At 47.3% G+C, this 22,967-nt stretch overlaps 3 non-coding genes across 3 annotated transcripts; all 3 read left to right on the plus strand.

The window, feature by feature from the left end:
* The first annotated feature begins 2,141 nt into the window (after positions 1 to 2,141).
* Positions 2,142 to 2,214, plus strand: trnad-guc (transfer RNA aspartic acid (anticodon GUC)). The gene has a single exon. It is a non-coding gene; the product is annotated as a tRNA-Asp (tRNA).
* A 1,592-nt stretch (positions 2,215 to 3,806) lies between these two features.
* trnad-guc (transfer RNA aspartic acid (anticodon GUC)) lies at positions 3,807 to 3,878 on the plus strand. The gene has a single exon. It is a non-coding gene; the product is annotated as a tRNA-Asp (tRNA).
* A 4,921-nt stretch (positions 3,879 to 8,799) lies between these two features.
* trnad-guc (transfer RNA aspartic acid (anticodon GUC)) lies at positions 8,800 to 8,871 on the plus strand. The gene has a single exon. It is a non-coding gene; the product is annotated as a tRNA-Asp (tRNA).
* Positions 8,872 to 22,967: the final 14,096 nt, after the last annotated feature.

Below are 22,967 nucleotides of genomic sequence, written 5' to 3' on the forward strand. Positions count from 1 at the left end.
AAGTATTTAGCATATCGTGCTTGCTTCTGTTGCAAAGTCAGGAAAAGAGAGAAAAACAAACAAGTAAAGAAAGAAAGAAAGAAACAAACAAGCAAAGAAGCAAAAAAAAAACATATGCGTTTCCTGCTTGCCTGTAGTGGCCGATGATGTGCAATATCAAGCCCGCAAAAGTGCGAATCCGCCGTCCAGATCTCTGCAGCTGTCACAGGACTGAACTGGATGAAAGTGTTGAATGTATGCCATCACAGAGAGGAGGAAAATCACTGTGCGATGTAACATCAATGATGTGGGATGAGGGATAAAATTGAATTGATTGAGTCAAGAGCTTTAGCGGTGGTACTGCGTCGGCTGCCTGGCTCCAAAGTAGAAGCCTAAATGGTGATGGAAACGTGCCCCCTCCAAGCAGACACAACATCTCTGAAGCCCAAAGGTGGCTGGCAATCTCTGGCAAACTGTAGGAAGCCTTTCTGTGTGCTTCCTCGTTAGTATCGTGGTGAGTATCCCCGCCTGTCACGCGGGAGACGGGGGATTCAATTCCCGGACGGGGAGGCGTGAGCGTTGCTGAGGCCACCCGAGAGCTGTTCGGGGAAACTTTTTGAATTCCAAATCGCTTTGCACTGCCGCATGGAGACTCTCATCCACAACACGTACTCGGCCCGCCACCCGTTTTATCAAAACTATCAACAGCAAACATGTTCCACACATCCGCCTATCACAATCACCGCACAACATCCGCTCTTTACTCATCAGACTGGCCACTTTCTCTTCTTTGCATTCTCAAAGCGGCTCATTCAAAATGCACTAAACACATTTTCCTTGGCACATTTCATTGCTTCATTAAACCGCGACGCTTTCTACAACCAACATGCTTTATAAGCCACGACGCAACACATTTCACTACATCTTTCACGCGGCAGCAACACCATTGCGTTCATAGTCTGACAGCAAAATGACCCTCCAGCAGCCACACACCACCACCTGTTCAAGGCAGATAGATAATCTGAGGAGGAAGGTCACACACCTTGTACGCCATCAAACTTCAGCAAGGGCCACCTGGACGGAAAGAAGTGAAAGGTGGCAAAGGTTAATAACCTCGAATGGCTCAGTAACAAGCGCAACGAGACAAGGTGCTCAGAGGCACTGAAGAAAGTGTTGGGAATGCTACATGCCCAATACACATAGCCTGTGCGATCCCTTTGCAAGAGCTACTCAACGTATTCGAGTGATCAGCCCTCGGCCCTAATTTCTTTTTAATTCCCTTGCAGCATCCTGCCATTCTCTCTTGAATGTTAACATTCAATCTGAAAGCACACGACTTTCAGTCAGCTCACACAACAACATGCTGCCTAAACTAATCCTTCTTTCCTTGTACGTCTGCTTCGAATGCGAATCACCTTATCTTCTTTTCCTCTGGTTAACCCTTCCCTCCTGCCACAAAAAAGCTTTCTCGCTCAAAACAGTCCTTGTTTGGAACACCAAGATCAAAACTTCTGTGAGCATGAGAGAACAACGCACATCTTGCTCTTTTGCACACCGTGTACCTGAAGTCATCCACGGCGAGCCCATGGTGCCAATCCTTCTCGATACCCACACGAAGGATTTCTTTCTAAAGTGTGGTGTCGGGAAAGGGGAAAAGAATAATGCAGCGTGGGCCAAAACATTGAACTCCAAGTATTTTGCATATCGTGCTTGCTTCTGTTGCAAAGCCAGGAAAAGAGAGAAAAACAAACAAGTAAAGAAAGAAACAAACAAACAAGCAAACAAGCAAAAAAAAAACCATATGCGTTTCCTGCTTGCCTGTAGTGGCAGATGATCTGCAATATCAAGCCCGCAAAAGTGCGAATCCGCCGTCCAGATCTCTGCAGCTGTCACAGGACTGAACTGGATGAAAGTGTTGAATGTATGCCATCACAGAGAGGAGGCAAATCACTGTGCGATGTAACATCAATGATGTGGGATGAGGGATAAAATTGAATTGATTGAGTCAAGAGCTTTAGCGGTGGTACTGCGTCGGCTGCCTGGCTCCAAAGTAGAAGCCTAAATGGTGATGGAAACGTGCCCCTTCCAAGCTGACACAACATCTCTGAAGCCCAAAGGTGGCTGGCAATCTCTGGCAAACTGTCGGAAACTTTTCTGTGTGCTCCCTCGTTAGTATAGTGGTGAGTATTCTCGCCTGTCACGCGGGAGACCGGGGTTCAATTCCCCGACGGGGAAGCGTGAGCGTTGCTGAGGCCACCCGAGAGCGATGCGCGAAAACTTTTTGAAAACCAAATCTGTTTGCACTGCCGCATGGAGACTCTCATCCACAACACGTACGCGGCCCGCCACCCGTTTTATCAAAACTATCAACAGCAAACATGTTCCACACATCCGCCTATCACAATCACCGCACAACATCCGCTCTTTACTCATCAGACTGGCCACTTTCTCTTCTTTGCATTCTCAAAGCGGCTCATTCAAAATGCACTAAACACATTTTCCTTGGCACATTTCATTGCTTCATTAAACCGCGACGCTTTCTACAACCAACATGCTTTATAAGCCACGACGCAACACATTTCACTACATCTTTCACGCGGCAGCAACACCATTGCGTTCATAGTCTGACAGCAAAATGACCCTCTAGCAGCCACACACCACCACCTGTTCAAGGCAGATAGACAATCTGAGGAGGAAGGTCACACACCTTGTACGCCATCAAACTTCAGCAAGGGCCACCTGGACGGAAAGAAGTGAAAGGTGGCAAAGGTTAATAACCTTGAATGGCTCAGTAACAAGCGTAACGAGACAAGGTGCTCAGAGGCACTGAAGAAAGTGTTGGGGATGCTACATGCCCAATACACATAGCCTGTGCGATCCCTTTGCAAGAGCTACTCAACGTATTCGAGTGATCAGCCCTCGGCCCTGATTTTTTTAAAATTCCCTTGCAGCATCCTGCCATTCTCTCTTGAATGTTAACATTCAATCTGAAAGCACACGACTTTCAGTCAGCTCACACAACAACATGCTGCCTGAACTAATCCTTCTTTCCTTTTACGTCTGCTTCGAATGCGAATCACCTTATCTTCTTGTCCTCTGGTTAACCCTTCCCTCCTGCCACAAAAAAGCTTTCTCGCTCAAAACAGTCCTTGTTTGGAACACCAAGATCAAAACTTCTGTGAGCACGAGAGAACAACGCCCATCTTGCACTTTTGCACACCGTGTACCTGAAGTCATCCACGGCGATCCCATGGTGCCAATCCTTCTCGATACCCACACGAAGGATTTCTTTCTAAAGTGTGGTATCGGGAAAGGGGAAAAGAATAATGCAGCGTGGGCCAAAACATTGAACTCCAAGTATTTTGCACATCGTGCTTGCTTCTGTTGCAAAGCCAGGAAAAGAGAGAAAAACAAACAAGTAAAGAAAGAAAGAAACAAACAAGCAAACAAGCAAAAAAAAACCATATGCGTTTCCTGCTTGCCTGCAGTGGCCGATGATGTGCAATATCAAGCCCGCAAAAGTGCGAATCCGCCTTCCAGATCTCTGCAGCTGTCACAGGACTGAACTGGATGAAAGTGTTGAATGTATGCCATCACAGAGAGGAGGCAAATCACTGTGCGATGTAACATCAATGATGTGGGATGAGGGATAAAATTGAATTGATTGAGACAAGAGCTTTAGAGGTGGTACTGTGTCGCCTGCCTGGCTCCAAAGTAGACGCCTAAATGGTGATGGAAACGTGCCCCCTCCAAGCTGACACAACATCTCTGAAGCCCAAAGGTGGGTGGCAATCTCTGGCAAACTGTAGGAATTCTTTCTGTGTGCTTCCTCGTTAGTATAGTGGTGAGTGTCCCCGCCTGTCACGCGGGAGACCGGGGTTCAATTCCCCGACGGGGAGGCGTAAGCCTTGCTGAGGCCACCCGAGAGCTGTTAAGGGAAACTTTTTGAATTCCAAATCGCTTTGCACTGCCGCATGGAGACTCTCATCCACAACACGTACGCGGCCCGCCACCCGTTTTATCAAAACTATCAACAGCAAACATGTTCCACACATCCGCCTATCACAATCACCGCACAACATCCGCTCTTTACTCATCAGACTGGCCACTTTCTCTTCTTTGCATTCTCAAAGCGGCTCATTCAAAATGCACTAAACACATTTTCCTTGGCACATTTCATTGCTTCATTAAACCGCGACGCTTTCTACAACCAACATGCTTTATAAGCCACGACGCAACACATTTCACTACATCTTTCACGCGGCAGCAACACCATTGCGTTCATAGTCTGACAGCAAAGTGACCCACTGGCTGCCACACACCACCACCTGTTCAAGGCAGATAGACAATCTGAGGAGGAAGGTCACACACCTTGTACGCCATCAAACTTCAGCAAGGGCCACCTGGACGGAAAGAAGTGAAAGGTGGCAAAGGTTAATAACCTCGAATGGCTCAGTAACAAGCGCAACGAGACAAGGTGCTCAGAGGCACTGAAGAAAGTGTTGGGAATGCTACATGCCCAATACACATTGCCTGTGCGATCCCTTTGCAAGAGCTACTCAACGTATTCGAGTGATCAGCCCTCGGCCCTGATTTTTTTTTAATTCCCTTGCAGCATCCTGCCATTCTCTCTTGAATGTTAACATTCAATCTGAAAGCACACGACTTTCAGTCAGCTCACACAACAACATGCTGCCTGAACTAATCCTTCTTTCCTTTTACGTCTGCTTCGAATGCGAATCACCTTATCTTCTTGTCCTCTGGTTAACCCTTCCCTCCTGCCACAAAAAAGCTTTCTCGCTCAAAACAGTCCTTGTTTGGAACACCAAGATCAAAAAGACTGTGAGCACGATAGAACAACGCCCATCTTGCACTTTTGCACACCGTGTACCTGAAGTCATCCACGGCGAGCCCATGGTGCCAATCCTTCTCGATACCCACACGAAGGATTTCTTTCTAAAGTGTGGTATCGGGAAAGGGGAAAAGAATAATGCAGCGTGGGCCAAAACATTGAACTCCAAGTATTTTGCATATCGTGCTTGCTTCTGTTGCAAAGCCAGGAAAAGAGAGAAAAACAAACAAGTAAAGAAAGAAAGAAACAAATAAGCAAACAAGCAAAAAAAAACCATATGCGTTTCCTGCTTGCCTGCAGTGGCCGATGATGTACAATATCAAGCCCGCAAAAGTGCGAATCCGCCGTCCAGATCTCTGCAGCTGTCACAGGACTGAACTGGATGAAAGTGTTGAATGTATGCCATCACAGAGAGGAGGCAAATCACTGTGCGATGTAACATCAATGATGTGGGATGAGGGATAAAATTGAATTGATTGAGTCAAGAGCTTTAGCGGTGGTACTGCGTCGCCTGCCTGGCTCCAAAGTAAAAGCCTAAATGGTGATGGAAACGTGCCCCCTCCAAGCTGACACAACATCTCTGAAGCCCAAAGGTGGGTGGCAATCTCTGGCAAACTGTCGGAATTTTTTCTGTGTGCTTCCTCGTTAGTATAGTGGTGAGTGTCCCCGCCTGTCACGCGGGAGACCGGGGTTCAATTTCCCGACGGGGAGGCGTAAGCCTTGCTGAGGCCACCCGAGAGCTGTTAAGGGAAACTTTTTGAATTCCAAATCGCTTTGCACTGCCGCATGGAGACTCTCATCCACAACACGTACGCGGCCCGCCACCCGTTTTATCAAAACTATCAACAGCAAACATGTTCCACACATCCGCCTATCACAATCACCGCACAACATCCGCTCTTCACTCATCAGACTGGCCACTTTCTCTTCTTTGCATTCACAAAGCGGCTCATTCAAAATGCACTAAACACATTTTCCTTGGCACATTTCATTGCTTCATTAAACCGCGACGCTTTCTACAACCAACATGCTTTATAAGCCACGACGCAACACATTTCACTACATCTTTCACGCGGCAGCAACACCATTGCGTTCATAGTCTGACAGCAAAATAACCCTCTAGCAGCCACACACCACCACCTGTTCAAGGCAGATAGACAATCTGAGGAGGAAGGTCACACACCTTGTACGCCATCAAACTTCAGCAAGGGCCACCTGGACGGAAAGAAGTGAAAGGTGGCAAAGGTTAATAACCTCGAATGGCTCAGTAACAAGCGCAACGAGACAAGGTGCTCAGAGGCACTGAAGAAAGTGTTGGGAATGCGACATGCCCAATACACATAGCCTGTGCGATCCCTTTGCAAGAGCTACTCAACGTATTCGAGTGATCAGCCCTCGGCCCTGATTTTTTTTTTAATTCCCTTGCAGCATCCTGCCATTCTCTCTTGAATGTTAACATTCAATCTGAAAGCACACGACTTTCAGTCAGCTCACACAACAACATGCTGCCTAAACTAATCCTTCTTTCCTTGTACGTCTGCTTCGAATGCGAATCACCTTATCTTCTTGTCCTCTGGTTAACCCTTCCCTCCTGCCACAAAAAAGCTTGCTCGCTCAAAACAGTCCTTGTTTGGAACACCAAGATCAAAACTTCTGTGAGCACGATAGAACAACGCCCATCTTGCACTTTTGCACACCGTGTACCTGAAGTCATCCACGGCGAGCCCATGGTGCCAATCCTCCTCGATACCCACACGAAGGATTTCTTTCTAAAGTGTGGTGTCGGGAAAGGGGAAAAGAATAATGCAGCGTGGGCCAAAACATTGAACTCCAAGTATTTTGCATATTGTGCTTGCTTCTGTTGCAAAGCCAGGAAAAGAGAGAAAAACAAACAAGTAAAGAAAGAAAGAAACAAACAAGCAAACAAGCAAAAAAAAATCATATGCGTTTCCTGCTTGCCTGTAGTGGCCGATGATGTGCAATATCAAGCCCGCAAAAGTGCGAATCCGCCGTCCAGATCTCTGCAGCTGTCACAGGACTGAACTGGATGAAAGTGTTGAATGTATGCCATCACAGAGAGGAGGCAAATCACTGTGCGATGTAACATCAATGATGTGGGATGAGGGATAAAATTGAATTGATTGAGTCAAGAGCTTTAGCGGTGGTACTGCGTCGGCTGCCTGGCTCCAAAGTAGAAGCCTTAATGGTGATGCAAACGTGCCCCCTCCAAGCTGACACAACATCTATGATGCCCAAAGGTGGCTGGCAATCTTTGGCAAACTGTAGGAAGCGTTTCAACGTGCTTCCTCGTTAGTATAGTGGTGAGTATCCCCGCCTGTCTCGCGGGAGACCGGGGTTTAATTCCCCGACGGGGAGGCGTGAGCGTTGCTGAGGCCACCCGAGAGCTGTTCAGGGAAACTTTTTGAATTCCAAATCGCTTTGCACTGCCGCATGGAGACTCTCATCCACAACACGTACGCGGCCCGCCACCCGTTTTATCAAAACTATCAACAGCAAACTTGTTCCACACATCCGCCTATCACAATCACCGCACACCATCCGCTCTTTACTCATCAGACTGGCCACTTTCTCTTCTTTGCATTCACAAAGCGGCTCATTCAAAATGCACTAAACACATTTTCCTTGGCACATTTCATTGCTTCATTAAACCGCGACGCTTTCTACAACCAACATGCTTTATAAGCCACGACGCAACACATTTCACTACATCTTTCACGCGGCAGCAACACCATTGCGTTCATAGTCTGACAGCAAAATAACCCTCTAGCAGCCACACACCACCACCTGTTCAAGGCAGATAGACAATCTGAGGAGGAAGGTCACACACCTTGTACGCCATCAAACTTCAGCAAGGGCCACCTGGACGGAAAGAAGTGAAAGGTGGCAAAGGTTAATAACCTCGAATGGCTCAGTAACAAGCGCAACGAGACAAGGTGCTCAGAGGCACTGAAGAAAGTGTTGGGAATGCGACATGCCCAATACACATAGCCTGTGCGATCCCTTTGCAAGAGCTACTCAACGTATTCGAGTGATCAGCCCTCGGCCCTGATTTTTTTTTAATTCCCTTGCAGCATCCTGCCATTCTCTCTTGAATGTTAACATTCAATCTGAAAGCACACGACTTTCAGTGAGCTCACACAACAACATGCTGCCTAAACTAATCCTTCTTTCCTTGTACGTCTGCTTCGAATGCGAATCACCTTATCTTCTTGTCCTCTGGTTAACCCTTCCCTCCTGCCACAAAAAAGCTTTCTCGCTCAAAACAGTCCTTGTTTGGAACACCAAGATCAAAACTTCTGTGAGCACGAGAGAACAACGCCCATCTTGCACTTTTGCACACCGTGTACCTGAAGTCATCCACGGCGAGCCCATGGTGCCAATCCTTCTCGATACCCACGCGAAGGATTTCTTTCTAAAGTGTGGTGTCGGGAAAGGGGAAAAGAATAATGCAGCGTGGGCCAAAACATTGAACTCCAAGTATTTTGCATATCGTGCTTGCTTCTGTTGCAAAGCCAGGAAAAGAGAGAAAAACAAACAAGTAAAGAAAGAAAGAAACAAACAAGCAAACAAGCAAATAAAAATCATATGCGTTTCCTGCTTGCCTGTAGTGGCCGATGATGTGCAATATCAAGCCCGCAAAAGTGCGAATCCGCCGTCCAGATCTCTGCAGCTGTCACAGGACTGAACTGGATGAAAGTGTTGAATGTATGCCATCACAGAGAGGAGGCAAATCACTGTGCGATGTAACATCAATGATGTGGGATGAGGGATAAAATTGAATTGATTGAGTCAAGAGCTTTAGCGGTGGTACTGCGTCGGCTGCCTGGCTCCAAAGTAGAAGCCTAAATGATGATGGAAACGTGCCCCCTCCAAGCTGACACAACATCTATGAAGCCCAAAGGTAGCTGGCAATATCTGGCAAACTGTAGAAAGCGTCTCTGTGTGCTTCCTCGTTAGTATAGTGGTGAGTATCCCCGCCTGTCACGCGGGCGACCGGGGTTCAATTCCCCGACGGGGAGGCGTGAGTGTTGCTGAGGCCACGCGAGAGCGGGAAGGGAAAACTTCTTGAATTCGAAATCGCTTTGCACTGTCGCATTGAGACGCTCATCCACAACACGTGCGCGGCCCGCCACCCGTTTTATCAAAACGATCAACAGCAAACATGTTCCACACATCCGCCTATCACAATCACGCACAACATCCGCTCTTTACTCATCAGACTGGCCACTTTCTCTTCTTTGCATTCACAAAGCGGCTCATTCAAAATGCACTAAACACATTTTCCTTGGCACATTTCATTGCTTCATTAAACCGCGACGCTTTCTACAACCAACATGCTTTATAAGCCACGACACAACACATTTCACTACATCTTTCACGCGGCAGCAACACCATTGCGTTCATAGTCTGACAGCAAAATAACCCTCTAGCAGCCACACACCACCACCTGTTCAAGGCAAATAGACAATCTGAGGAGGAAGGTCACACACCTTGTACGCCATCAAACTTCAACAAGGGCCACCTGGACGGAAAGAAGTGAAAGGTGGCAAAGGTTAATAACCTCGAATGGCTCAGTAACAAGCGCAACGAGACAAGGTGCTCAGAGGCACTGAAGAAAGTGTTGGGAATGCGACATGCCCAATAAACATAGCCTGTGCGATCCCTTTGCAAGAGCTACTCAACGTATTCGAGTGATCAGCCCTCGGCCCTGATTTTTTTTTTAATTCCCTTGCAGCATCCTGCCATTCTCTCTTGAATGTTAACATTCAATCTGAAAGCACACGATTTTCAGTCAGCTCACACAACAACATGCTGCCTAAACTAATCCTTCTTTCCTTGTACGTCTGCTTCGAATGCGAATCACCTGATCTTCTTGTCCTCTGGTTAACCCTTCCGTCCTGCCACAAAAAAGCTTTCTCGCTCAAAACATTCCTTGTTTGGAACACCATGATCAAAACGTCTGTGAGCACGATAGAACAACGCCCATCTTGCACTTTTGCACACCGTGCACCTGAAGTCATCCACGGCGAGCCCATGGTGCCAATCCTTCTCGATACCCACACGAAGGATTTCTTTCTAAAGTGTGGTGTCGGGAAAGGGGAAAAGAATAATGCAGCGTGGGCCAAAACATTGAACTCCAAGTATTTTGCATATCGTGCTTGCTTCTGTTGCAAAGCCAGGAAAAGAGAGAAAAACAAACAAGTAAAGAAAGAAACAAACAAACAAGCAAACAAGCAAAAAAAAATCATATGCGTTTCCTGCTTGCCTGTAGTGGCCGATGATGTGCAATATCAAGCCCGCAAAAGTGCGAATCCGCCCTCCAGATCTCTGCAGCTGTCACAGGACTGAACTGGATGAAAGTGTTGAATGTATGCCATCACAGAGAGGAGGCAAATCACTGTGCGATGTAACATCAATGATGTGGGATGAGGGATAAAATTGAATTGATTGAGTCAAGAGCTTTAGCGGTGGTACTGCGTCGGCTGCCTGGCTCCAAAGTAGAAGCCTAAATGGTGATGGAAACGTGCCCCCCTCCAAGCTGACACAACATCTATGAAGCCCAAAGGTAGCTGGCAATCTCTGGCAAACTGTAGAAAAGCGTCTCTGTGTGCTTTCTCGTTAGTATACCGGAGAGTATTCCCACCTGTCACGCGGGCGACTGGGGTTCAATTCCCCGACAGGGAGACGTGAGTATTGCTGAGGCCACCCGAGAGCGGGAAGGGAAAACTTTTTGAATTCCAAATCTCTTTGCACTGCCGCATGGAGACTCTCATCCACAACACGTACGCGGCCCGCCACCCGTTTTATCAAAACTATCAACAGCAAACATGTTCCACACATCCGCCTATCACAATCACCGCACAACATCCGCTCTTTACTCATCAGACTGGCCACTTTCTCTTCTTTGCATTCACAAAGCGGCTCATTCAAAATGCACTAAACACATTTTCCTTGGCACATTTCATTGCTTCATTAAACCGCGACGCTTTCTACAACCAACATGCTTTATAAGCCACGACGCAACACATTTCACTACATCTTTCACGCGGCAGCAACACCATTGCGTTCATAGTCTGACAGCAAAATAACCCTCTAGCAGCCACACACCACCACCTGTTCAAGGCAGGTAGACAATCTGAGGAAGAAGGTCACACACCTTGAACGCCATCAAACTTCAGCAAGGGCCACCTGGACGGAAAGAAGTGAAAGGTGGCAAAGGTTAATAACCTCGAATGGCTCAGTAACAAGCGCAACGAGACAAGGTGCTCAGAGGCACTGAAGAAAGTGTTGGGAATGCTACATGCCCAATACACATAGCCTGTGCGATCCCTTTGCAAGAGCTACTCAACGTATTCGAGTGATCAGCCCTCGGCCCTGATTTTTCTTTAATTCCCTTGCAGCATCCTGCCATTCTCTCTTGAATGTTAACATTCAATCTGAAAGCACACGACTTTCAGTCAGCTCACACAACAACATGCTGCCTAAACTAATCCTTCTTGCCTTGTACGTCTGCTTCGAATGCGAATCACCTTATCTTCTTGTCCTCTGGTTAACCCTTCCCTCCTGCCACAAAAAAGCTTGCTCGCTCAAAACAGTCCTTGTTTGGAACACCAAGATCAAAACTTCTGTGAGCACGAGAGAACAACACCCATCTTGCACTTTTGCACACCGTGTACCTGAAGTCATCCACGGCGAGCCCATGGTGCCAATCCTTCTCGATACCCACACGAAGGATTTCTTTCTAAAGTGTGGTGTCGGGAAAGGGGAAAAGAATAATGCAGCGTGGGCCAAAACATTGAACTCCAAGTATTTTGCATATCGTGCTTGCTTCTGTTGCAAAGCCAGGAAAAGAGAGAAAAACAAACAAGTAAAGAAAGAAAGAAACAAACAAACAAACAAGCAAAAAAAATCATATGCGTTTCCTGCTTGCCTGTAGTGGCCGATGATGTGCAATATCAAGCCCGCAAAAGTGCGAATCCGCCGTCCAGATCTCTGCAGCTGTCACAGGACTGAACTGGATGAAAGTGTTGAATGTATGCCATCACAGAGAGGAGGCAAATCACTGTGCGATGTAACATCAATGATGTGGGATGAGGGATAAAATTGAATTGATTGAGTCAAGAGCTTTCGCGGTGGTACTGCGTCGGCTGCCTGGCTCCAAAGTAGAAGCCTAAATGGTGATGGAAACGTGCCCCCTCCAAGCTGACACAACATCTATGAAGCCCAAAGGTGGCTGGCAATCTCTGGCAAACTGTAGAAAGCGTCTCTGCGTGCATCCTCGCTATTATAGTGGTGAGTATCCCCGCCTGTCACGCGGCAGGCCGGGGTTCAATTCCCCGACGGGGAGGCTGAGCGTTGCTGAGGCCACCAGAGAGCGGTAAGAGAAAACTCATTGAATTCCAAATCGCTTTGCACTGCTGCATGGAGACTCTCATCCACAACACGTACGCGGCCCACCACCCGTTTTATCAAAACTATCAACAGCAAACATGTTCCACACATCCGCCTATCACAATCACCGCACAACATCCGCTCTTTACTCATCAGACTGGCCACTTTCTCTTCTTTGCATTCACAAAGCGGCTCATTCAAAATGCACTAAACACATTTTCCTTGGCACATTTCATTGCTTCATTAAACCGCAACGCTTTCTGCAACCAACATGCTTTATAAGCCACGACGCAACACATTTCACGACATCTTTCACGCGGCAGCAACACCATTGCGTTCATAGTCTGACAGCAAAATGACCCTCTAGCAGCCACACACCACCACCTGTTCAAGGCAGATAGACAATCTGAGGAAGAAGGTCACACACCTTGAACGCCATCAAACTTCAGCAAGGGCCACCTGGACGGAAAGAAGTGAAAGGTGGCAAAGGTTAATAACCTCGAATGGCTCAGTAACAAGCGCAACGAGACAAGGTGCTCAGAGGCACTGAAGAAAGTGTTGGGAATGCTACATGCCCAATACACATAGCCTGTGCGATCCCTTTGCAAGAGCTACTCAACGTATTCGAGTGATCAGCCCTCGGCCCTGATTTTTTTTAAATTCCCTTGCAGCATCCTGCCATTCTCTCTTGAATGTTAACATTCAATCTGAAAGCACACGACTTTCAGTCAGCTCACACAACAACATGCTGCCTAAACTAATCCTTCTTGCCTTGTACGTCTGCTTCGAATGCGAATCACCTTATCTTCTTGACCTCTGGTTAACCCTTCCCTCCTGCCACAAAAAAGCTTTCTCGCTCAAAACAGTCCTTGTTTGGAACACCAAGATCAAAACTTCTGTGAGCACGAGAGAACAACGCCCATCTTGCACTTTTGCACACCGTGTACCTGAAGTCATCCACGGCGAGCCCATGGTGCCAATCCTTCTCGATACCCACACGAAGGATTTCTTTCTAAAGTGTGGTGTCGGGAAAGGGGAAAAGAATAATGCAGCGTGGGCCAAAACATTGAACTCCAAGTATTTTGCATATCGTGCTTGCTTCTGTTGCAAAGCCAGGAAAAGAGAGAAAAACAAACAAGTAAAGAAAGAAAGAAACAAACAAACAAACAAGCAAAAAAAATCATATGCGTTTCCTGCTTGCCTGTAGTGGCCGATGATGTGCAATATCAAGCCCGCAAAAGTGCGAATCCGCCGTCCAGATCTCTGCAGCTGTCACAGGACTGAACTGGATGAAAGTGTTGAATGTATGCCATCACAGAGAGGAGGCAAATCACTGTGCGATGTAACATCAATGATGTGGGATGAGGGATAAAATTGAATTGATTGAGTCAAGAGCTTTAGCGGTGGTACTGCGTCGGCTGCCTGGCTCCAAAGTAGAAGCCTAAATGGTGATGGAAACGTGCCCCCTCCAAGCTGACACAACATCTATGAAGCCCAAAGGTGGCTGGCAATCTCTGGCAAACTGTAGAAAGCGTCTCTGCGTGCTTCCTCGCTATTATAGTGGTGAGTATCCCCGCCTGTCACGCGGCAGGCCGGGGTTCAATTCCCCGACGGGGAGGCTGAGCATTGCTGAGGCCACCAGAGAGCGGTAAGAGAAAACTCATTGAATTCCAAATCGCTTTGCACTGCTGCATGGAGACTCTCATCCACAACACGTACGCGGCCCGCCACCCGTTTTATCAAAACTATCAACAGCAAACATGTTCCACACATCCGCCTATCACAATCACCGCACAACATCCGCTATTTACTCATCAGACTGGCCACTTTCTCTTCTTTGCATTCACAAAGCGGCTCATTCAAAATGCACTAAACACATTTTCCTTGGCACATTTCATTGCTTCATTAAACCGCAACGCTTTCTGCAACCAACATGCTTTATAAGCCACGACGCAACACATTTCACTACATCTTTCACGCGGCAGCAACACCATTGCGTTCATAGTCTGAGAGCAAAATGACCCTCTAGCAGCCACACACCACCACCTGTTCAAGGCAGATAGACAATCTGAGGAGGAAGGTCACACACCTTGTACGCCATCAAACTTCAGCAAGGGCCACCTGGACGGAAAGAAGTGAAAGGTGGCAAAGGTTAATAACCTCGAATGGCTCAGTAACAAGCGCAACGAGACAAGGTGCTCAGAGGCACTGAAGAAAGTGTTGGGAATGCTACATGCCCAATACACATAGCCTGTGCGATCCCTTTGCAAGAGCGACTCAACGTATTCGAGTGATCAGCCCTCGGCCCTGATTTTTTTTTAATTCCCTTGCAGCATCCTGCCATTCTCTCTTGAATGTTAACATTCAATCTGAAAGCACACGACTTTCAGTCAGCTCACACAACAACATGCTGCCTAAACTAATCCTTCTTGCCTTGTACGTCTGCTTCGAATGCGAATCACCTTATCTTCTTGTCCTCTGGTTAACCCTTCCCTCCTGCCACAAAAAAGCTTTCTCGCTCAAAACAGTCCTTGTTTGGAACACCAAGATCAAAACTTCTGTGAGCACGAGAGAACAACGCCCATCTTGCACTTTTGCACACCGTGTACCTGAAGTCATCCACGGCGAGCCCATGGTGCCAATCCTTCTCGATACCCACACGAAGGATTTCTTTCTAAAGTGTGGTGTCGGGAAAGGGGAAAAGAATAATGCAGCGTGGGCCAAAACATTGAACTCCAAGTATTTTGCATATCGTGCTTGCTTCTGTTGCAAAGCCAGGAAAAGAGAGAAAAACAAACAAGTAAAGAAAGAAAGAAACAAACAAACAAACAAGCAAAAAAATCATATGCGTTTCCTGCTTGCCTGTAGTGGCCGATGATGTGCAATATCAAGCCCGCAAAAGTGCGAATCCGCCGTCCAGATCTCTGCAGCTGTCACAGGACTGAACTGGATGAAAGTGTTGAATGTATGCCATCACAGAGAGGAGGCAAATCACTGTGCGATGTAACATCAATGATGTGGGATGAGGGATAAAATTGAATTGATTGAGTCAGGAGCTTTAGCGGTGGTACTGCGTCGGCTGCCTGGCTCCAAAGTAGAAGCCTAAATGGTGATGGAAACGTGCCCCCTCCAAGCTGACACAACATCTATGAAGCCCAAAGGTGGCTGGCAATCTCTGGCAAAATGTAGAAAGCGTCTCCGCGTGCTTCCTCGCTATTATAGTGGTGAGTATCCCCGCTTGTCACGCGGCAGGCCGGGGTTCAATTCCCCGACGGTGAGGCTGAGCGTTGCTGAGGCCACCAGAGAGCGGTAAGAGAAAACTCATTGAATTCCAAATCGCTTTGCACTGCTGCATGGAGACTCTCATCCACAACACGTACGCGGCCTGCCACCCATTTTATCAAAACTATCAACAGCAAACATGTTCCACACATCCGCCTATCACAATCACCGCACAAGATCCGCTCTTTACTCATCAGACTGGCCACTTTCTCTTCTTTGCATTCACAAAGCGGCTCATTCAAAATGCACTAAACACATTTTCCTTGGCACATTTCATTGCTTCATTAAACCGCAACGCTTTCTGCAACCAACATGCTTTATAAGCCACGACGCAACACATTTCACGACATCTTTCACGCGGCAGCAACACCATTGCGTTCATAGTCTGACAGCAAAATGACCCTCTAGCAGCCACACACCACCACCTGTTCAAGGCAGATAGACAATCTGAGGAAGAAGGTCACACACCTTGAACGCCATCAAACTTCAGCAAGGGCCACCTGGACGGAAAGAAGTGAAAGGTGGCAAAGGTTAATAACCTCGAATGGCTCAGTAACAAGCGCAACGAGACAAGGTGCTCAGAGGCAATGAAGAAAGTGTTGGGAATGCTACATGCCCAATACACATAGCCTGTGCGATCCCTTTGCAAGAGCTATTCAACGTATTCGAGTGATCAGCCCTCGGCCCTGATTTTTTTTTAATTCCCTTGCAGCATCCTGCCATTCTCTCTTGAATGTTAACATTCAATCTGAAAGCACACGACTTGCAGTCAGCTCACACAACAACATGCTGCCTAAACTGATCCTTCTTTCCTTGTACGTCTGCTTCGAATGCGAATCACCTTATCTTCTTGTCCTCTGGTTAACCCTTCCCTCCTGCCACAAAAAAGCTTTCTCGCTCAAAACAGTCCTTGTTTGGAACACCAAGATCAAAACGTCAGTGAGCCCGATAGAACAACGCCCATCTTGCACTTTTGCACTCCGTGTACCTGAAGTCATCCACGGCGAGCCCATGGTGCCAATCCTTCTCGATACCCACACGAAGGATTTCTTTCTAAAGTGTGGTGTCGGGAAAGGGAAAAAGAATAATGCAGCGTGGGCCAAAACATTGAACTCCAAATATTTTGCATATCGTGCTTGCTTCTGTTGCAAAGCCAGGAAAAGAGAGAAAAACAAACAAGTAAAGAAAGAAAGAAAGAAACAAACAAACAAGCAAAAAAAATCATATGCGTTTCCTGCTTGCCTGTAGTGGCCGATGATGTGCAATATCAAGCCCGCAAAAGTGCGAATCCGCCGTCCAGATCTCTGCAGCTGTCACAGGACCGAACTGGATGAAAGTGTTGAATGTATGCCATCACAGAGAGGAGGCAAATCACTGTGCGATGTAACATCACTGATGTGGGATGAGGGATAAAATTGAATTGATTGAGTCAAGAGCTTTAGCGGTGGTACTGCGTCGGCTGCCTGGCTCCAAAGTAGAAGCCTAAATGGTGATGGAAACGTGCCCCCCTCCAAGCTGACACAACATCTATGAAGCCCAAAGGTAGCTGGCAATCTCTGGCAAACTGTAGAAAGCGTGTCCGTGTGCGTCCTCGTTAGTATAGTAGTGAGTGTCCCCGCCTGTCACGCGGGCGACCGGGGTTCAGTTCCCCGACGGGGAGGCTTGAGCGTTGCTGAGGCCACCCGAGAGCGGGAAGGGAAAACTTTTTGAATTCCAAATCGCTTTGCACTGCCGCATGGAGATTCTCATCCACAACACGTACGCGGCCCGCCACCCGCTTTATCAAAACTATCAACAGCAAACATGTTCCACACATCCGCCTATCACAATCACCGCACAACATCCGCTCTTTACTCATCAGACTGGCCACTTTCTCTTCTTTGCATTCACAAAGCGGCTCATTCAAAATGCACTAAACACATTTTCCTTGGCACATTTCATTGCTTCATTAAACCGCGACGCTTTCTACAACCAACATGCTTTATAAGCCACGACGCAACACATTTCACTACATCTTTCACGCGGCAGCAACACCATTGCGTTCATAGTCTGACAGCAAAATAACCCTCTAGCAGCCACACACCACCACCTGTTCAAGGCAGATAGACAATCTGAGGAAGAAGGTCACACACCTTGAACGCCATCAAACTTCAGCAAGGGCCACCTGGACGGAAAGAAGTGAAAGGTGGCAAAGGTTAATAACCTCGAATGGCTCAGTAACAAGCGCAACGAGACAAGGTGCTCAGAGGCACTGAAGAAAGTGTTGGGAATGCTACATGCCCAATACACATAGCCTGTGCGATCCCTTTGCAAGAGCTACTCAACGTATTCGAGTGATCAGCCCTCGGCCCTGATTTTTTTTTAATTCCCTTGCAGCATCCTGCCATTCTCTCTTGAATGTTAACATTCAATCTGAAAGCACACGACTTTCAGTCAGCTCACACAACAACATGCTGCCTAAACTAATCCTTCTTGCCTTGTACGTCTGCTTCGAATGCGAATCACCTTATCTTCTTGTCCTCTGGTTAACCCTTCCCTCCTGCCACAAAAAAGCTTTCTCGCTCAAAACAGTCCTTGTTTGGGACACCAAGATCAAAACTTCTGTGAGCACGAGAGAACAACGCCCATCTTGCACTTTTGCACACCGTGTACCTGAAGTCATCCACGGCGAGCCCATGGTGCCAATCCTTCTCGATACCCACACGAAGGATTTCTTTCTAAAGTGTGGTGTCGGGAAAGGGGAAAAGAATAATGCAGCGTGGGCCAAAACATTGAACTCCAAGTATTTTGCATATCGTGCTTGCTTCTGTTGCAAAGCCAGGAAAAGAGAGAAAAACAAACAAGTAAAGAAAGAAAGAAACAAACAAACAAACAAGCAAAAAAAATCATATGCGTTTCCTGCTTGCCTGTAGTGGCCGATGATGTGCAATATCAAGCCCGCAAAAGTGCGAATCCGCCGTCCAGATCTCTGCAGCTGTCACAGGACTGAACTGGATGAAAGTGTTGAATGTATGCCATCACAGAGAGGAGGCAAATCACTGTGCGATGTAACATCAATGATGTGGGATGAGGGATAAAATTGAATTGATTGAGTCAAGAGCTTTAGCGGTGGTACTGCGTCGGCTGCCTGGCTCCAAAGTAGAAGCCTAAATGGTGATGGAAACGTGCCCCCTCCAAGCTGACACAACATCTATGAAGCCCAAAGGTGGCTGGCAATCTCTGGCAAACTGTAGAAAGCGTCTCTGCGTGCTTCCTCGCTATTATAGTGGTGAGTATCCCCGCCTGTCACGCGGCAGGCCGGGGTTCAATTCCCCGACGGGGAGGCTGAGCATTGCTGAGGCCACCAGAGAGCGGTAAGAGAAAACTCATTGAATTCCAAATCGCTTTGCACTGCTGCATGGAGACTCTCATCCACAACACGTACGCGGCCCGCCACCCGTTTTATCAAAACTATCAACAGCAAACATGTTCCACACATCCGCCTATCACAATCACCGCACAACATCCGCTCTTTACTCATCAGACTGGCCACTTTCTCTTCTTTGCATTCACAAAGCGGCTCATTCAAAATGCACTAAACACATTTTCCTTGGCACATTTCATTGCTTCATTAAACCGCAACGCTTTCTGCAACCAACATGCTTTATAAGCCACGACGCAACACATTTCACGACATCTTTCACGCGGCAGCAACACCATTGCGTTCATAGTCTGACAGCAAAATGACCCTCTAGCAGCCACACACCACCACCTGTTCAAGGCAGATAGACAATCTGAGGAGGAAGGTCACACACCTTGTACGCCATCAAACTTCAGCAAGGGCCACCTGGACGGAAAGAAGTGAAAGGTGGCAAAGGTTAATAACCTCGAATGGCTCAGTAACAAGCGCAACGAGACAAGGTGCTCAGAGGCACTGAAGAAAGTGTTGGGAATGCTACATGCCCAATACACATAGCCTGTGCGATCCCTTTGCAAGAGCGACTCAACGTATTCGAGTGATCAGCCCTCGGCCCTGATTTTTTTTTAATTCCCTTGCAGCATCCTGCCATTCTCTCTTGAATGTTAACATTCAATCTGAAAGCACACGACTTTCAGTCAGCTCACAAAACAACATGCTGCCTAAACTAATCCTTCTTGCCTTGTACGTCTGCTTCGAATGCGAATCACCTTATCTTCTTGTCCTCTGGTTAACCCTTCCCTCCTGCCACAAAAAAGCTTTCTCGCTCAAAACAGTCCTTGTTTGGAACACCAAGATCAAAACTTCTGTGAGCACGAGAGAACAACGCCCATCTTGCACTTTTGCACACCGTGTACCTGAAGTCATCCACGGCGAGCCCATGGTGCCAATCCTTCTCGATACCCACACGAAGGATTTCTTTCTAAAGTGTGGTGTCGGGAAAGGGGAAAAGAATAATGCAGCGTGGGCCAAAACATTGAACTCCAAGTATTTTGCATATCGTGCTTGCTTCTGTTGCAAAGCCAGGAAAAGAGAGAAAAACAAACAAGTAAAGAAAGAAAGAAACAAACAAACAAACAAGCAAAAAAAATCATATGCGTTTCCTGCTTGCCTGTAGTGGCCGATGATGTGCAATATCAAGCCCGCAAAAGTGCGAATCCGCCGTCCAGATCTCTGCAGCTGTCACAGGACTGAACTGGATGAAAGTGTTGAATGTATGCCATCACAGAGAGGAGGCAAATCACTGTGCGATGTAACATCAATGATGTGGGATGAGGGATAAAATTGAATTGATTGAGTCAAGAGCTTTAGCGGTGGTACTGCGTCGGCTGCCTGGCTCCAAAGTAGAAGCCTAAATGGTGATGGAAACGTGCCCCCTCCAAGCTGACACAACATCTAAGAAGCCCAAAGGTGGCTGGCAATCTCTGGCAAAATGTAGAAAGCGTCTCTGCTTGCTTCCTCGCTATTATAGTGGTGAGTATCCCCGCCTGTCACGCGGGAGACTGGGGTTCAATTCCCCGACGGGGAGGCGTGAGCGTTGCTGAGGCCACCAAAGAGCGGGAAGAGAAAACTTATTGAACTCCAAATCGCTTTGCACTGCCGCATGGAGACTCTCATCCACAACACGTTCGCGGCCCGCCACCCGTTTTATCAAAACTATCAACAGCAAACATGTTCCACACATCCGCCTATCACAATCACCGCACAACATCCGCTCTTTACTCATCAGACTGGCCACTTTCTCTTCTTTGCATTCACAAAGCGGCTCATTCAAAATGCACTAAACACATTTTCCTTGGCACATTTCATTGCTTCATTAAACCGCGACGCTTTCTACAATAAACATGCTTTATAAGCCACGACGCAACACATTTCACTGCATCTTTCACGCGGCAGCAACACCATTGCGTTCATAGTCTGACAGCAAAATAACCCTCTAGCAGCCACACACCACCACCTGTTCAAGGCAGATAGACAATCTGAAGAGGAAGGTCACACACCTTGTACGCCATCAAACTTCAGCAAGGGCCACCTGGACGGAAAGAAGTGAAAGGTGGCAAAGGTTAATAACCTCGAATGGCTCAGTAACAAGCGCAACGAGACAAGGTGCTCAGAGGCACTGAAGAAAGTGTTGGGAATGCTACATGCCCAATACACATCGCCTGTGCGATCCCTTTGCAAGAGCTACTCAACGTATTCGAGTGATCAGCCCTCGGCCCTGATTTTTTTTTAATTCCCTTGCAGCATCCTGCCATTCTCTCTTGAATGTTAACATTCAATCTGAAAGCACACGACTTTCAGTCAGCTCACACAACAACATGCTGCCTAAACTAATCCTTCTTTCCTTGTACGTCTGCTTCGAATGCGAATCACCTTATCTTCTTGTCCTCTGGTTAACCCTTCCCTCCTGCCACAAAAAAGCTTTCTCGCTCAAAACAGTCCTTGTTTGGAACACCAAGATCAAAACTTCTGTGAGCACGAGAGAACAACGCCCATCTTGTACTTTTGCAAACCGTGTACCTGAAGTCATCCACGGCGAGCCCATGGTGCCAATCCTTCTCGATACCCACACGAAGGATTTCTTTCTAAAGTGTGGTGTCGGGAAAGGGGAAAAGAATAATGCAGCGTGGGCCAAAACATTGAACTCCAAGTATTTTGCATATCGTGCTTGCTTCTGTTGCAAAGCCAGGAAAAGAGAGAAAAACAAACAAGTAAAGAAAGAAAGAAACAAACAAGCAAACCAGCAAAACAAAACCATATGCGTTTCCTGCTTGCCTGTAGTGGCCGATGAAGTGCAATATCAAGCCCGCAAAAGTGCGAATCCGCCGTCCAGATCTCTGCAGCTGTCACAGGACTGAACTGGATGGAAGTGTTGAATGTATGCCATCACAGAGAGGAGGCAAATCACTGTGCGATGTAACATCAATGATGTGGGATGAGGGATAAAATGGAATTGATTGAGTCAAGAGCTTTAGCGGTGGTACTGCGTCGGCTTCCTGGCTCCAAAGTAGAAGCCTAAATGGTGATGGAAACGTGCCCCCTCCAAGCTGACACAACATCTCTGAAGCCCAAAGGTGGCTGGCAATCTCTGGCAAACTGTAGGAAGCCTTGCTGTGTGCTTCCTCGTTAGTATAGTGGTGAGAAACCCCGCCTGTCACGCGGGAAACCGGGGTTCAATTCCCCGACGGGGAGGCGTGAGCGTTGCTGAGGCCACCCGAGAGCGTGAAAAGAAAACATTTTGAATTCCAAATCGCTTTGCACTACCGGATGGAGACTCTCATCCACAACACGTACGCGGCCCGCCACCCGTTTTATCAAAACTATCAACAGCAAACATGTTCCACACATCCGCCTATCACAATCACCGCACAACATCCGCTCTTTACTCATCAGACTGGCCACTTTCTCTTCTTTGCATTCACAAAGCGGCTCATTCAAAATGCACTAAACACATTTTCCTTGGCACATTTCATTGCTTCACTAAACCGCGACGCTTTCTACAATAAACATGCTTTATAAGCCACGACGCAACACATTTCACTGCATCTTTCACGCGGCAGCAACACCATTGCGTTCATAGTCTGACAGCAAAATAACCCTCTAGCAGCCACACACCACCACCTGTTCAAGGCAGATAGACAATCTGAAGAGGAAGGTCACACACCTTGTACGCCATCAAACTTCAGCAAGGGCCACCTGGACGGAAAGAAGTGAAAGGTGGCAAAGGTTAATAACCTCGAATGGCTCAGTAACAAGCGCAACGAGACAAGGTGCTCAGAGGCACTGAAGAAAGTGTTGGGAATGCTACATGCCCAATACACATAGCCTGTGCGATCCCTTTGCAAGAGCTACTCAACGTATTCGAGTGATCAGCCCTCGGCCCTGATTTCTTTTTAATTCCCTTGCAGCATCCTGCCATTCTCTCTTGAATGTTAACATTCAATCTGAAAGCACACGACTTTCAGTCAGCTCACACAACAACAT

The sequence above is a fragment of the Heterodontus francisci genome, chromosome 34 (genome assembly GCF_036365525.1).
Source record: "Heterodontus francisci isolate sHetFra1 chromosome 34, sHetFra1.hap1, whole genome shotgun sequence".
Taxonomy (NCBI): domain Eukaryota; kingdom Metazoa; phylum Chordata; class Chondrichthyes; order Heterodontiformes; family Heterodontidae; genus Heterodontus; species Heterodontus francisci.